This window comes from Stenella coeruleoalba (assembly GCF_951394435.1).
Source record: "Stenella coeruleoalba genome assembly, chromosome: 9".
Classification (NCBI taxonomy): Eukaryota; Metazoa; Chordata; class Mammalia; order Artiodactyla; family Delphinidae; genus Stenella; species Stenella coeruleoalba.
This window is the reverse complement of record NC_137155.1, coordinates 29,298,889-29,312,715: the sequence shown is the minus strand read 5'-3', so window position 1 is coordinate 29,312,715 and position 13,827 is coordinate 29,298,889. Positions and strand designations below refer to the sequence as shown.

Here is a 13,827-nt window from a genome sequence, read left to right as displayed (position 1 = left end):
AACAGCAGGTTACACTTTCTTCTCAAGTGCACACGGAACATTCTCCAGGATAGATCACATCTTGGGTCACAAATCAAGCCTTGGTAAATTTAAGAAAATGAAATCATATCAAGCATCTTTTCTGGCCACAACACTATGAAATTAGTAATGAATTACAGGGAAAAAGAACATAAAAAACAACAAACACATGGAGGCTAAACAATACGTTATTAAATAACTAAGAGATCACTGAAGAAATCAAAGAGGAAATCAAAAAATACCTAGAGACAAATGACAGTGAAAACACGATGATCCAAAGCCTATGGGATGCAGCAAAAGCAGTTCTAAGAGGGAAGTTTATAGCTATACAAGCCTACCTCAGGAAACAAGAAAAATCTCAAATAAACAATCTAACCTTACCCCCAAAGGAACTAGAGAAAGAAGAACAAAGAAAACCCCAAGTTAGCAGAAGGAAAGAAATCATAAAGATCAGAGCAGAAATAAATGGAATAGAAACAAAGAAGACAATAGCAAAAATCAATCAAACAAAAAGCTGGTTCTTTGAGAAGATAAACAAAATTGATAAACCATTAGCCAGACTCATCAAGAAAAAGAGGGAGAGGACTCAAATCAATAAAATTAGAAACGAAAAAGGAGAAGTTACAATGGACACTGCAGAAACACAAAGCATCCTAAGAGACTACTACAAGCAACTCTGTGCCAATAAAATGGGCAACCTGGAAGAAATGGACAAATTCTTAGAAAGGTATAACCTTCCAAGACTGAATCGGGAAGAAATAGAAAATATAAAGAGACCTATCAAAAGTAATGAAGTTGAAACTGTGATTAAAAATCTTCCAACGAACAAAAGTCCAGGACCAGGTGGCTTCACAGGTGAATTCTATCAAACATTTAGAGAAGAGCTAACACCCATCCTTCTCAAACTCTTCCAAAAAATTGCACAGGAAGGAACACTCCCAAACTCATGAGGCCACCATCACCCTGATACCAAAACCAGACAAAGATACTACAAAATAAGAGAATTACAGACCAATATCACTAATGACTATAGATGCAAAAATCCTCAACACAATAGTAGCAAACATAATCCAACAACACATTAAAAGGATCATACACTATGATCAAGTGGGATTTATCCCAGGGATGCAAGGATTCTTCAGTATACACAAAGCAATCAATGTGATACACCATATTAACAAATTGAAGGAAAAAAACATATGATCATCTCAATAGATGCAGAAAAAGCTTTTGAACAAAATTCAACACCCATTTATAATAAAAATTCTCCAGAGAGTGGGCATAGAGGAAACCTATCTCAACGTAATAAAGGCCATATACGACAAACCCACAGCAAACATCATTCTCAATGGTGAAAAACTGAAAGCATTTCCTCTAAGATCAGGAACAAGACAAGGATGTCCACTCTCACCACTATTACTCAACATAGTTTTGGAAGTTCTAACCACGGAAATCAGAGAAGAAAAAGAAATAAAAGGATTAGAAATTGGAAAAGAAGAAGTAAAACTGTCACTGTTTGCAGATGACATGACACTATACATAGAGAATTTTAAAGATGTCACCAGAAAACTACTAGAGCTAATCAATGAATTTGGTAAACTTGCAGGATACAAAATTAATGCACAGAAATCTCTTGCATTCCTATACATTAATGCTGAAAAATCTTAAAAGAGAAATTAAGGAAACACTCCCATTTACCATTGCAACAAAAAGAATAAAATACCTAGGAATAAACCTACCTGGAGAGACAAAAGACCTGTATGCAGAAAACTATAAGACACTGCTGAAAGAAATTGAAGATGATACCAACAGATAGACATACCATGTTCTTGGATTGGAAGAATCAACATTTTGAAAATGACTATACTACCCAAAACAATCTACAGATTCAATGCAATCCCTATGAAGCTACCAATGGCATTTTTCACAGAACTAGGACAAAAAATTTCACAACTTGTATGGAAACACAAAAGACCCCGAATAGCCAAAGCAATCTTTAGAAAGGAAAACGGAGCTGGAGGAATCAGGCTCCCACACTTCAGATTAGACTACAAAGTTACAGTAATCAAGACAATATGGTACTGGCACAAAAACAGAAATATAGGTCAATGGAACTGGATAGAAAGCCTAGAGATAAACCCATGCATCTATGGTCAACTAATCTATGACAAAGGAGGCAAGGATATACAATGGAGAAAAGACAGTCTCTTCAATAAGTGATGCTGGGAAAACTGTACAGCTACATGTAAAAGAATGAAATTAGAACACTCCCTAACACCATACACAAAAATAAACTCAAAATGGATTAAAGCCCTGAATGTAAGACCGGGCACTATAAAACTCTTAGAGGAAAACATAAGAAGAACACTGTTTGACATAAATCACAGCAAGATATTTTTGATCCACCTCCTAGAGTAATGGAAGTAAAAACAAAAATAAACAAACGGGACCTAATGAAACTTAAAACTTTTGCAAAGCAAAGGAAACTAGAAAGAAGTCGAAAACACAACCCTCAGAAGGGAGAAAATATTTGCAAACAAATCAGCAGACAAAGGATTAATCTCCAAAATATATAAACAGCTCATGTAGCTCAATATTCAAAAAACAAACAACCCAATCCAAAAATGGGCAGAAGACCTAAATAGACATTTCTCCAAAGAAGTCATACAGATGACCAAGAAGCACGTGGAAAACTGCTCAATGTCACTAATTATTAGAGAAATGCAAATCAAAACTACAATGAGGTAGCACCTCACACCAGTTAGAATGGGCATCATCAGAAAATCTACAAACAACAAATGCTAGGGAGGGTGAGGAGAAAAGGGAATCATCTTGCACTGTTGGTGGGAATGTAAATTGATACAGCCACTATGGAGAATAGTATGGAGGTTCCTTAAAAAACTAAAAGTAGAACTACCATATGATCTAGAAATCCCACTACTGGGCATATACCCTGAGAAAACCATGATTCAAAAAGACACATACACCCCAGTGTTCATTGCAGCACTATTTTACAATACCCAGGACATGGAAGCAACCTAAATGCCCATTGACAGATGAATGGATAAAGAAGATGTGGTACATATACACAATGGAGTATTACTCAGCCACGAAAAGGAACAGAATTGATTCATTTGTAGAGACGTGGATGGATCTAGAGACTGTCATACGGAGTGAAGGAAGTCAAAAAGAGAAAAACAAATATCATATATTAACGCATATATGTGGAATCTAGAAAAATGGTACGGATGAACCGGTTTGCAGGGCAGAAATTGAGACACAGATGTACAGAACCTACGTATGGACACCAAGAGGGGAAAGTGGTGGGGAAGTGGGTGGTCGTGGTGGGATGAATTGGGAGACTGGGATTGACATATATACAGTAATATGTATAAAATGGATAAGTAATAAGAACCTGCTGTTTAAAAAAAAAATGAAATAAAATTTAAAAAAAAAGAAAGAAATCCTAGATCAAGGTGAAAAAAAGAAAAAAACAGACTTAAATGCACCAGTATATATCCATGAAACACATGGAATGAATGGGCGAGGGAGGATATTGGAATGAAAATTGTGATACTCTAAGAGGAGGAAGAAAGAGGAAATGTTCAGTATGGCATCCAAACCAAGTCTACAAGTTATTTTATATGTTGATTAGTATAAATTTTTAAATATTAGCGTAGTATGTGTTTAATATTAACATAGTGTAAGTTCTTTAACATGTTGATTAATGTCATCCTTGAAGTTACAGGCATTTTTTTTTAACATCTTTATTAGAGTATAATTCCTTTAAAATGGTGTGTCAGTTTCTGCTTTATAACAAAGTGAATCAGTTATACATATGTCCCCATATGTCTTCCCTCTTGCATCTCCCTCCCTCCTACCCTCCCTATCACACCCCTCTAGGTGGTCACAAAGCACCGAGCTGATCTCCCTGTGGTATGTGGCTGCTTCCCATTAGCTATCTGTTTTACGTTTGGTAGTGTATATGTGTCCATGCCACTCTCTCACTTTGTCGCAGGTTACCCTTCCCTCTCTCCGTATCCTCAAGTCCATTCTCTAGTAGGTCTGCATCTTTATTCCCGTCTTGCCCCTAGGTTCTTCTGACCATTTTTTTCCTTTTTTTTAGATTCCATATATATGTGTTAGCATACAGTATTTGCTTTTCTTTTTCTGACTTACTTCACTCTGTATGACAGTCTCTAGGTCCATCCACCTCACTACAAATAACTCAGTTTCATTCATTTTTATGGCTGAGTAATATTCCATTGTATATATGTGCCACATCTTCTTTATCCATTCATCTGTTGATGGACACTTAGGTTGCTTCCATGTCCTGGCTATTGTAAATAGAGCTGCAATGAACATTTTGGTACATGACTCTTTTTGACTTATGGTTTTCTCAGGGTATATACCCAGTAGTGGGATTGCTGGGTCGTATGGTAGTTCTACTTTTAGTTTTTTAAGGAACCTCCATAGTGTTCTCCATAGTGGCTGTATCAATTTACATTCCCACCAACAGTGCAAGAGGTTTCCGTTTTCTCCACACCCTCTCCAGCATTTATTGTTTCTAGACTTTTTGATGATGGCCATTCTGACTGGTGTGAGATGATATCTCATTGTAGTTTTGATTTGCATTTCTCTAATGATTAGTGATGTTGAGCATTCTTTCATGTGTTTGTTGGCACTCTGTATCTTCTTTGGAGAAATGTCTATTTAGGTCTTCTGCCCAGTTTTGGATTGGGTTGTTTGTTTTTTTGTTATTAAGCTGCATGAGCTGCTTATAAATTTTGGAGATTAATCCTTCGTCAGTTGCTTCATTTGCAAATATTTTCTCCCATTCTGAGGGTTGTCTTTCAGTCTTCTTTATGGTTTCCTTTGCTGCACAAAAGCTTTTAAGTTTCATTAGGTCCCATTTGTTTACTTTTGTTTTTATTTCCATTTCTCTAGGACGTGGGTCAAAAAGGACCTTGCTGTGATTTATGTCATAGAGTGTCCTGCCTACGTTTTCCTCTAAGAGTTTGATAGTTTCTGGCCTTACCTTTAGGTCTTTAATCCATTTTGAGCTTATTTTTGTGTATGGTGTCAGGGAGTGATCTAATCTCATACTTTTACATGTAGCTGTCCAGCTTTCCCAGCACCACTTATTGAATAGGCTGTCCTTTCTCCACTGTACATTCCTGCCTCCTTTGTCAAAGATAAGGTGACCATATGTGCGTGGGTTTATCTCTGGGCTTTCTATCCTGTTCCATTGATCTATATTTCTGTTTTTGTGCCAGGACCATACTGTCTTGATTACTGTAGCTTTGTAGTATAGTCTGAAGTCAGGAAGCCTGATTCCTCCAGCTCTGTTTTTCGTTCTCAAGATTGCTTTGGCTATTCGGGGTCTTTTGTGTTTCCATACAAATTGTGAAATTTTTTGTTCTAGTTCTGTGAAAAATGCCAGTGGTAGTTTGATAGGGATTGCATTGAATCTGTAGATTGCTTTGGGTAGTAGAGTCATTTTCACAATGTTGATTCTTCCAATCCAAGAACATGGTATATCTCTCCATCTATTTGTATCATCTTTAATTTCTTTCATCAGTGTCTTATAATTTTCTGCATACAGGTCTTTTGGCTCCTTAGGTAGGTTTATTCCTAGATATTTTATTCTTTTTGTTGCAGTGGTATTGAAGAATCCTTGCATTCCTGGAATAAACCCCACTTGATCATGGTGTATGATCCGTTTAATGTGCTGTTGGATTCTGTTTGCTAGTATTTTGTTGGGGATTTTTGCATCTATGTTCATCAGTGATATTGGCCTGTAGTTTTCTTTCTTTGTGACATCCTTGTCTAGTTTTGGTATCAGGATGATGATGGTGGCCTCGTAGAATGAGTTGGGGAGTGTTCCTCCCTCTGCTATATTTTGGAAGAGTTTGAGAAGGATAGGTGATAGCTCTTCTCTAAATGTTTGGTAGAATTCGCCTGTGAAGCCATCTGGTCCTGGGCTTTTGCTTGTTGGAAGATTTTTAATCACAGTTTCAATTTCAGTGCTTGTGATTGGTCTGCTCATATTTTCTATTTCTTCCTGATTCAGTCTTGGCAGGTTGTGTCTTTCTAAGAATTTGTCCATTTCTTCCAGGTTGTCCATTTTATTGGCATAGAGTTGCTTGTAGTAATCTCTCATGATCTTTTGTATTTCTGCAGTGTCAGTTGTTACTTCTCCTTTTTCATTTCTAATTCTATTGATTTGAGTCTTCTCCCTTTTTTTCTTGATGAGTCTGGCTAATGGTTTATCAATTTTGTTTATCCTTTCAAAGAACCAGCTTTTAGTTTTATTGATCTTTGCTATCATTTCCTTCATTTCTTTTTCATTTATTTCTGATCTGATTTTTATGATTTCTTTCCTTCTGCTAACTTTGGGGTTTTTTTGTTCTTCTTTCTCTAATTGCTTTAGCTGCAAGGTTAGGTTGTTTATTCGAGATGTTTCCTGTTTCTTAAGGTAGGATTGTATTGCTATAAACTTCCCTCTTAGAACTGCTTTTGCTGCATCCATAGATTTTGAGTCGTCATGTCTCCATTGTCATTTGTTTCTAGGTATTTTTTGATTTCCTCTTTGATTTCTTCAGTGATCACTTCGTTATTAAGTAGTGTATTGTTTAGCCTCCATGTGTTTGTATTTTTCACAGATCTTTTCCTGTAATTGATATCTAGTCTCATAGCATTGTGCTCGGAAAAGATACTTGATACAATTTCAATTTTCTTAAATTTACCAAGGCTTGATTTGTGACCCAAGATATGATCTATCCTGGAGAATGTTCCATGAGCACTTGAGAAAAATGTGTATTCTGTTGTTTTGGGATGGAATGTCCTATAAATATCAATTAAGTCCATCTCGTTTAATGTATCATTTAAAGCTTGTGTTTCCTTATTTATTTTCATTTTGGATGATCTGTCCATTGGTGAAAGTGGGGTGTTAAAGTCCCCTACTATGAATGTGTTACTGTCGATTTCCCCATTTATGGCTGTCAGTATTTGCCTTATGTATTGAGGTGCTCCTATGTTGGGTGCATAAATATTTACAATTGTTATATCTTCTTGGATCGATCCCTTGATCATTATGTAGTGTCCTTCTTTGTCTCTTCTAATAGTCTTTGTTTTAAAGTCTATTTTGTCTGATATGAGAATTGCTACTCCAGCTTTCTTTTGGTTTCCATTTGCATGAAATACCTTTTTCCATCCCCTTACTTTCAGTCTGTATGTGTCTCTAGGTCTGAAGTGGGTCTCTTGTAGACAGCAAATATATGCGTCTTGTTTTTGTATCCATTCAGCCAATCTGTGTCTTTTGGTGGGAGCATTTAGTCCATTTACATTTAAGGTAATTATCGATATGTGTGTTCCCATTCCCATTTTCTTAATTGTTTTGGGTTCGTTATTGTAGGTCTTTTCCTTCTTTTGTGTTTCTTGCCTAGAGAAGTTCCTTTAGCAGTTGTTGTAGAGCTGGTTTGGTGGTGCTGAACTCTCTCAGCTTTTGCTTGTCTGTAAAGGTTTTAATTTCTCCATCAAATCTGAATGAGATCCTTGCTGGGTAGAGTAATCTTGGTTGCAGGTTTTTCTCCTTCAACACTTTCAGTATGTCCTGCCACTGCCTTCTGGCTTGCAGAGTTTCTGCTGAAAGATCAGCTGTTACCCTTATGGGGATTCCCTTGTGTGTTATTTGTTGTTTTTCCCTTGCTGATTTTAATATGTTTTCTTTGTATTTAATTTTTGACAGTTTGATTAATATGTGTCTTGGCGTATTTCTCCTTGGATTTATCCTGTATGGGACTCTCTGTGCTTCCTGGACTTGATTAACTATTTGCTTTCCCATATTAGGGAAGTTTTCAACTATAATCTCTTCAAATATTTTCTAAGTCCCTTTCTTTTTCTCTTCTTCTTCTGGAACCCCTATAATTCGAATGTTGGTGCATTTAATGTTGTCCCAGAGGTCTCTGAGACTGTCCTCAGTTCTTTTCATTCTTTTTTCTTTATTCTGCTCTGCAGTAGTTATTTCCACTGTTTTATCTTCCAGGTCACTTATCCGTTCTTCTGCCTCAGTTATTCTGCTATTGATCCCATCTAGAGTATTTTTCATTTCATTTATTGTGGTGTTCATCATTGTTTGTTTCATCTTTAGTTCTTCTAGGTCTTTGTGAAATGTTTCTTGCATTTTGTCCATTCTATTTCCAAGATTTTGGATCATCTTTACTATCATTATTCTGAATTCTTTTTCAGGTAGACTGCCTATTTCCTCTTCATTTGTTAGGTCTGGTGGGTTTTATCTTGCTCTTTCATCTGCTGTGTGCTTTTCTGTCTTCTCATTTTGCTTATCTTACTGTGTTTGGGGTCTCCTTTTTGCAGGCTGCAGGTTCGTGGTTCCCATTGTTTTTGATGTCTGTCCCCAGTTGCTAAGGTTTGTCCAGTGGGTTTGTAGGCTTCCTGGTGGAGGGAACTAGTGCCTGTGTTCTGGTGGGTGAGGCTGGATCTTGTCTCTCTAGTGGACAGGTCCACGTCTGGTGGTGTGTTTTGGGGTGTCTGTGGACTTATTATGATTTTAGGCAGCCTGTGTGCTAATGGGTGGGGTTGTGTTCCTGTCTTGCTAGTTGTTTGGCATAGGGTGTCCAGCACTGTAGCTTGCTGGTCGTTGAGTGAAGCTGGGTGCTGGTGTTGAGATGGAGATCTCTGGGAGATTTTCGTCGTTTGATATTATGTGGAGCTGGGAGGTCTCTTGTGGACCAGTGTCCTGAAGTTGGCTCTCCCACCTCAGAGGCACAGCACTGACTGCTGGCTGCCAGCACCAACAGCCTTTTATCTACATGGCTCAGAATAAAAGGGAGAAAAAGTAGAGAGAAAGAATTAGTAGAAGTAGGAAGAACGAAAGAAAGAAAGAAAGAAAGAAAAGAAAGGAGGGAGGGAGGAAGGAAGGAAGGAGGGAAGGAAGGGAAAAAGAAAGAAGATACAGTAAAATAAAATAAGGTATAATAAAGTTATTAAATTAAAAAATAATTATTTAGAGAAAAAAAAGGGACGGATAGAACCTTAGGACAAATGGTGGAAGCAAAGCTATACAGACAAAATCTTACACAGAAGCATACACATACACCCTCACAAAACGAGGTAAAGGGGAAAAAATCATAAATCTTGCTCTCAAAGTCCACCTCCTCAATTTGGGATGATTCGTTGTCTAAAGGAGGGAAGGAAGGAAAGAAAGAGAGAGACAGAGAGAGAGAGGAAGGAAGGAAGGAAGAAGGAAAAGAAAGAAAGAAAGAAAGAAGGTAAAGTGTAATAAAGTTATTAAAATTAATTATTAAGAAAAAAATTTTTAAAAAAACGGACGGATAGAACACTAGGACAAATGGTGGAAGCAAAGCTATAAAGACAAAATCTCACACAGAAGCATATACATACACACTCACAAAAAGAGGAAAAGGGGAAAAAAATCATAAATCTTGCTCTCAAAGTCCACCTCCTCAATTTGGGATGATTCGTTGTCTATTCATGTATTCCACAGCTGCAGGGTACCTCAAGTTAATTGTGGAGCTTTAATCCGCTGCTTCTGAGGCTGCTGGGAGAGATTCCCCTTTCTCTTCTTTGTTCTCACATCTCCCAGGGGCTCAGCTTTGGATTTGGCCCCGCCTCTGCGTGTAGGTCGCTGGAGGGCGTCTGTTTTTTGCTCAGAGAGGACGGGGTTAAAGGAGCCGCTAATTTGGAGGCTCTGGCTCACTCAGGCCAGGGGGAGGGAGGGGCGCGGAGTGCGGGGTGATCCTACGGCGGCAGAGGCCGGCGTCACGTTGCACAAGCCTGAGGCGCGCCGTGCGTTCTCCCGGGGAAGCTGTCCCTGGATCCCGGGACCCTGGCAGTGGCGGGCTGCACAGGCTCCCCGGAAGAGGGGTGTTGATAGTGACCTGTGCTTGCACTCAGGCCCCTTGGTGGTGGCAGCAGCAGCCTTAGCGTCTCCTGCCCGTCTCTGGGGCCCGTGCTTTTAGCCGCGGCTCGCGCCCGTCTCTGGAGTTCCTTTAAGCAGCGCTCTTAATCCCCTCTCCTCGCGCACCGGGAAACAAAGAGGGAAGAAAAAGTCTCTTACCTCTTCGGCAGCTCCAGACCTTTTCCCCTCATCTCCTTTTTATACCCACTTTATTCTCCTCATCCTCTAAAGCTCAGCTTACAGTCTTCAGGAAGACTTTCAGATCATTTCTGCTCACAGAATTCATTCCCGCCTTTAAAATCATTTTGTGGAGGTAGTATGGTATAGAGCAGTGGTTCTGGAACTTAAGCAGGCATCAGAATCCTGGTGAGGAGGGCTTGTTAAAACTTGGATTTCTTTTGTCGGTTCCTCAGAGTTTCTGATTCTGTAGGTCTGGGTAGGACCCAGGAATTTGAATTTCTAAGAAGTTCCCAGGTGATGCTGATTTGCTGATCTGGGGACCACACTTTGAAAACGACTGCTATAGAAGCATAGAAGACCATCCTGGGAGCCAGACAGATCTGGATTTGTATCCCAGTTCCTCTACTTCCAAGCTATATGACAGTGAACTAGTTATTTTTCCTCTCTAAAGCTCAGTTCCCTCACCTGTAAAAAGAGAACAATATTAACAACTACCTGGAAGATTAATTTATTAGGATTTAACAAAATGACATATGTGTTACTAAATACTGGATATCTTTGGTATTATTTTTGTTGCTTATGGTAAAAACTAAAATATACCAGCTATTATTTTTGTTGTGGAAAATAAAAGGTTAGAAAATAGAGATTTGTTGACATGCATAGGTCAAACCCAAGAGAATGTAAACTTTCTTACATGCCAGTTTTACATACCCCAAACTGGCCTGTAAGCAAGCTACATGGATTAGTAGAGCAATCATTTACCTTACAATGGCTATAGTGACCCACTTCTGGGTACATATTACTTCATCCTTAACAAGAGGAACGAAGTGTGTTGATACGTTCCCATTTGATACAGGGACTCCCTATTGGGCAGAGTTTTATTCTAAGTTTCTCAAAGGATTAGCTCTTTCTAATGTTCAGCTTACCATGTCTGCTTTTAGCATAGACAGGAATATCTGGTCCAATCTGCTGTGGTCAAAATGGCAGGGTTGGTTGTGTTTGATGTACACAGTATAAGTCACAGCAGAGATAGCAAGGGAATTGCATTCCTCCCAAGAGCACAATGGGAATGGCAAATAGGATCTTGGCATGGACCATCTTGACAGGTATTTTCACTTGTAATTCTTGGCTGGGCTTGGCTGAGTGGCTTTGCTGTAAGGTCTGTCTCTAGGTTGAAGGGGCAGTGGCTACAGAGGAAGCTCTTTTCATGGCTATGGGAAAGGTACAAGAGAAGAAGCAGAGGGACTTCCCTGGTGGTCCAGTGGTTAAGACACTGTGCTCCCAACGCAGGGGGCCCGTATTCAATCCCTAGTCAGGGAAGTAGATGCTGCCTGCCGCAACTAAGAGCCTGCATGCCACAACTGAAAACATCCCGCATGCCACAACTAAAGATCCCACACATGGCAACGAAGATCCCACACGCCACAACTAAGACCTGGCACAGCCAAATACATAAATAAATAATAAAAAAGAAACCACTTATTAAAAAAAAAAAAGAAAGCAAGCAGAAGTATGCAAGGCATACAGAGACCTAGGCTTAGAACTAGCATCCTATCACTTCTGCCCCCTTTGTTGGCCAAAGCAAGTTACATGGGGTGGGGAAAGGTAGTCGGTCTCTGTGATGCCATTAAAGCAATCAATTTACCCCCAAAATTAACAAAACAAATGAAGGCTCTACATGAAGAAAATTACAAATTTTCAATATAAAATCAAGGTCTGAACAAATTGAGAGGCATAGCATGTTCTTGGATGAGAAGATTTAATTATAAAAAACTATTCTCAAATCAATTTATACATTTCATACAATTCCAATTAGAATACCAACTTGGATTTGTTTTGTGGAACTGGACACAGCAACTGGGAAGTTCATTTGGAAGAAAAAAAATCTTAAAAATGTCGAGAAATGTATCTAAAAGAATAGTGAGGGAGACTGCAGATATCAGAACATAGTATAAAGCCATTACAACCCAAGTAATATGAAGCCGGCATAGTAGAGAAATTGTTCATTCAGACATAGAGCAGGAAACATTAAAATTTAGCATATGACAGGAGTATTTTAATTCAGGGAGAAAAGATTTATTTAATAATTGGTGCTGGCACAACTGGTCATCCATCTATAAGAAATGAAATTGGATTCCTATGTTTCACATATACAAAAGTAAATTCCAGTTAAAAGACTTAACTATAAAAATTAAATTGTTAAGAACTTTAGAAAAAAATCTAAGAGACAACATTTACAGGCTATGGGGAGAGAAAGACCCTACTACTACTACTATTACTACTATTACTACTACTACTACTACTACTACTACTACTACTGCTACTACTACTAAATAAGCCTAGCATCTATTTTTTTAAAATTTACAATAAAATTTTTTTCTAGCTTCTATTTTAAAAATTGATATATCTGAGCATATAAGTACTAAATTTTTTTAATGCAAAATTAACTATAAGCAATGTCTGCAGGCAATTTGGAACAAATATTTGCAAAACAGATGATGGATTTAGCAAGGGTTAATAACTATAACATACAGAGAGGTCTTAAAATTTGACAAAGAAGACAAACAGAAAAATAAACAAGGGATATGAATATGCAATTCACAAGAGCAAATCCAAACAGCCAATAAATATATTAGAAGATGCTCTAATGTGCTAGCAGTGATAAAAATGCAAACTAACATTGATACATTGCTTTACATCTCCCAGACTAGCAAGTACTAAAAAAAAAAAAAAATCTAAACAGGGATAACAGCTATTGCAAGCAGAGATAAAAAACCAAGGGTACACTCATCACGCTAGTAGAAGTGAATTTTCATAGTCCACCTCTTTGGTACCCCAATGTCACATTTTTCTTCCCATTTAAATAACCCTCTCACTCTCTTTAAAGTCCAAGGTCTCTGGGTGATGTTCATTCCTTTCCATGTGGTCTCCTCGTGTTTCCCCAGTGTCAAATGATGTAAAAACTTAAATACAATTTAAGTTGTATGTATGTTGTAATTTATTAATTTCAACACAGACATATGCAGTAATTAAACATTAGGAAAAATTGCAAAATAAGCTTCCATTTGAAAAGGGACAGAGTAAAAACATCCACCTGTCACTGGTCCACAGCAAACATTCAAACCCTGATGGGCAGGAGTGGCAAGGGCTCTGTGGTGTCAAGGAAGTTGCTGCCAGTCTAGCAGACCTTGTTTCTGTTTTCTGGGAAATCCCTCTGTCCTTCCATTCATGCCTCTGTTTCTCCCTGAGATGGGAGTAAGGGATCCTCCTTGTCCATCATATTTCATGAGAAGGAGTGAGGTCAACTACCTAGTTGTTTTTTGTTTGTTTGTTTGTTTGTTTTTGTGTTACGCAGGCTTATCACTGTTGTGGCCTCTCACGTTGCGGAGCACAGGCTCCGGACGCGCAGGCTCAGCGGCCATGGCTCACGGGCCCAGCCGCTCCACGGCATGTGGGATCTTCCCGGACCAGGGCACGAACCCGTGTTCCCTGCACCGGTAGGCAGGCTCTCAACCACTGCGCCACCAGGGAAGCCCAACACTTCTTATTAGAGCTTGCTATGCCTGGAATTGCACTAGTTGAGGCAGATATGTTAACTTGCTGGTTCTCAAGCTTGGGTATGTATCAGAATCACCTGGAAACTTTCAATAAAATGCAGATGTTCAGGTCTTATCCTATTTCAGTGAGCC

At 38.6% G+C, this 13,827-nt stretch overlaps 1 long non-coding RNA gene across 3 annotated transcripts in view; it reads left to right on the top strand.

The window, feature by feature from the left end:
- LOC307191903 overlaps positions 1 to 13,827 on the top strand; it is an 81,997-nt gene that overhangs the window by 42,285 nt on the left and 25,885 nt on the right. The gene's annotated exons all lie outside the window — the stretch shown is intronic.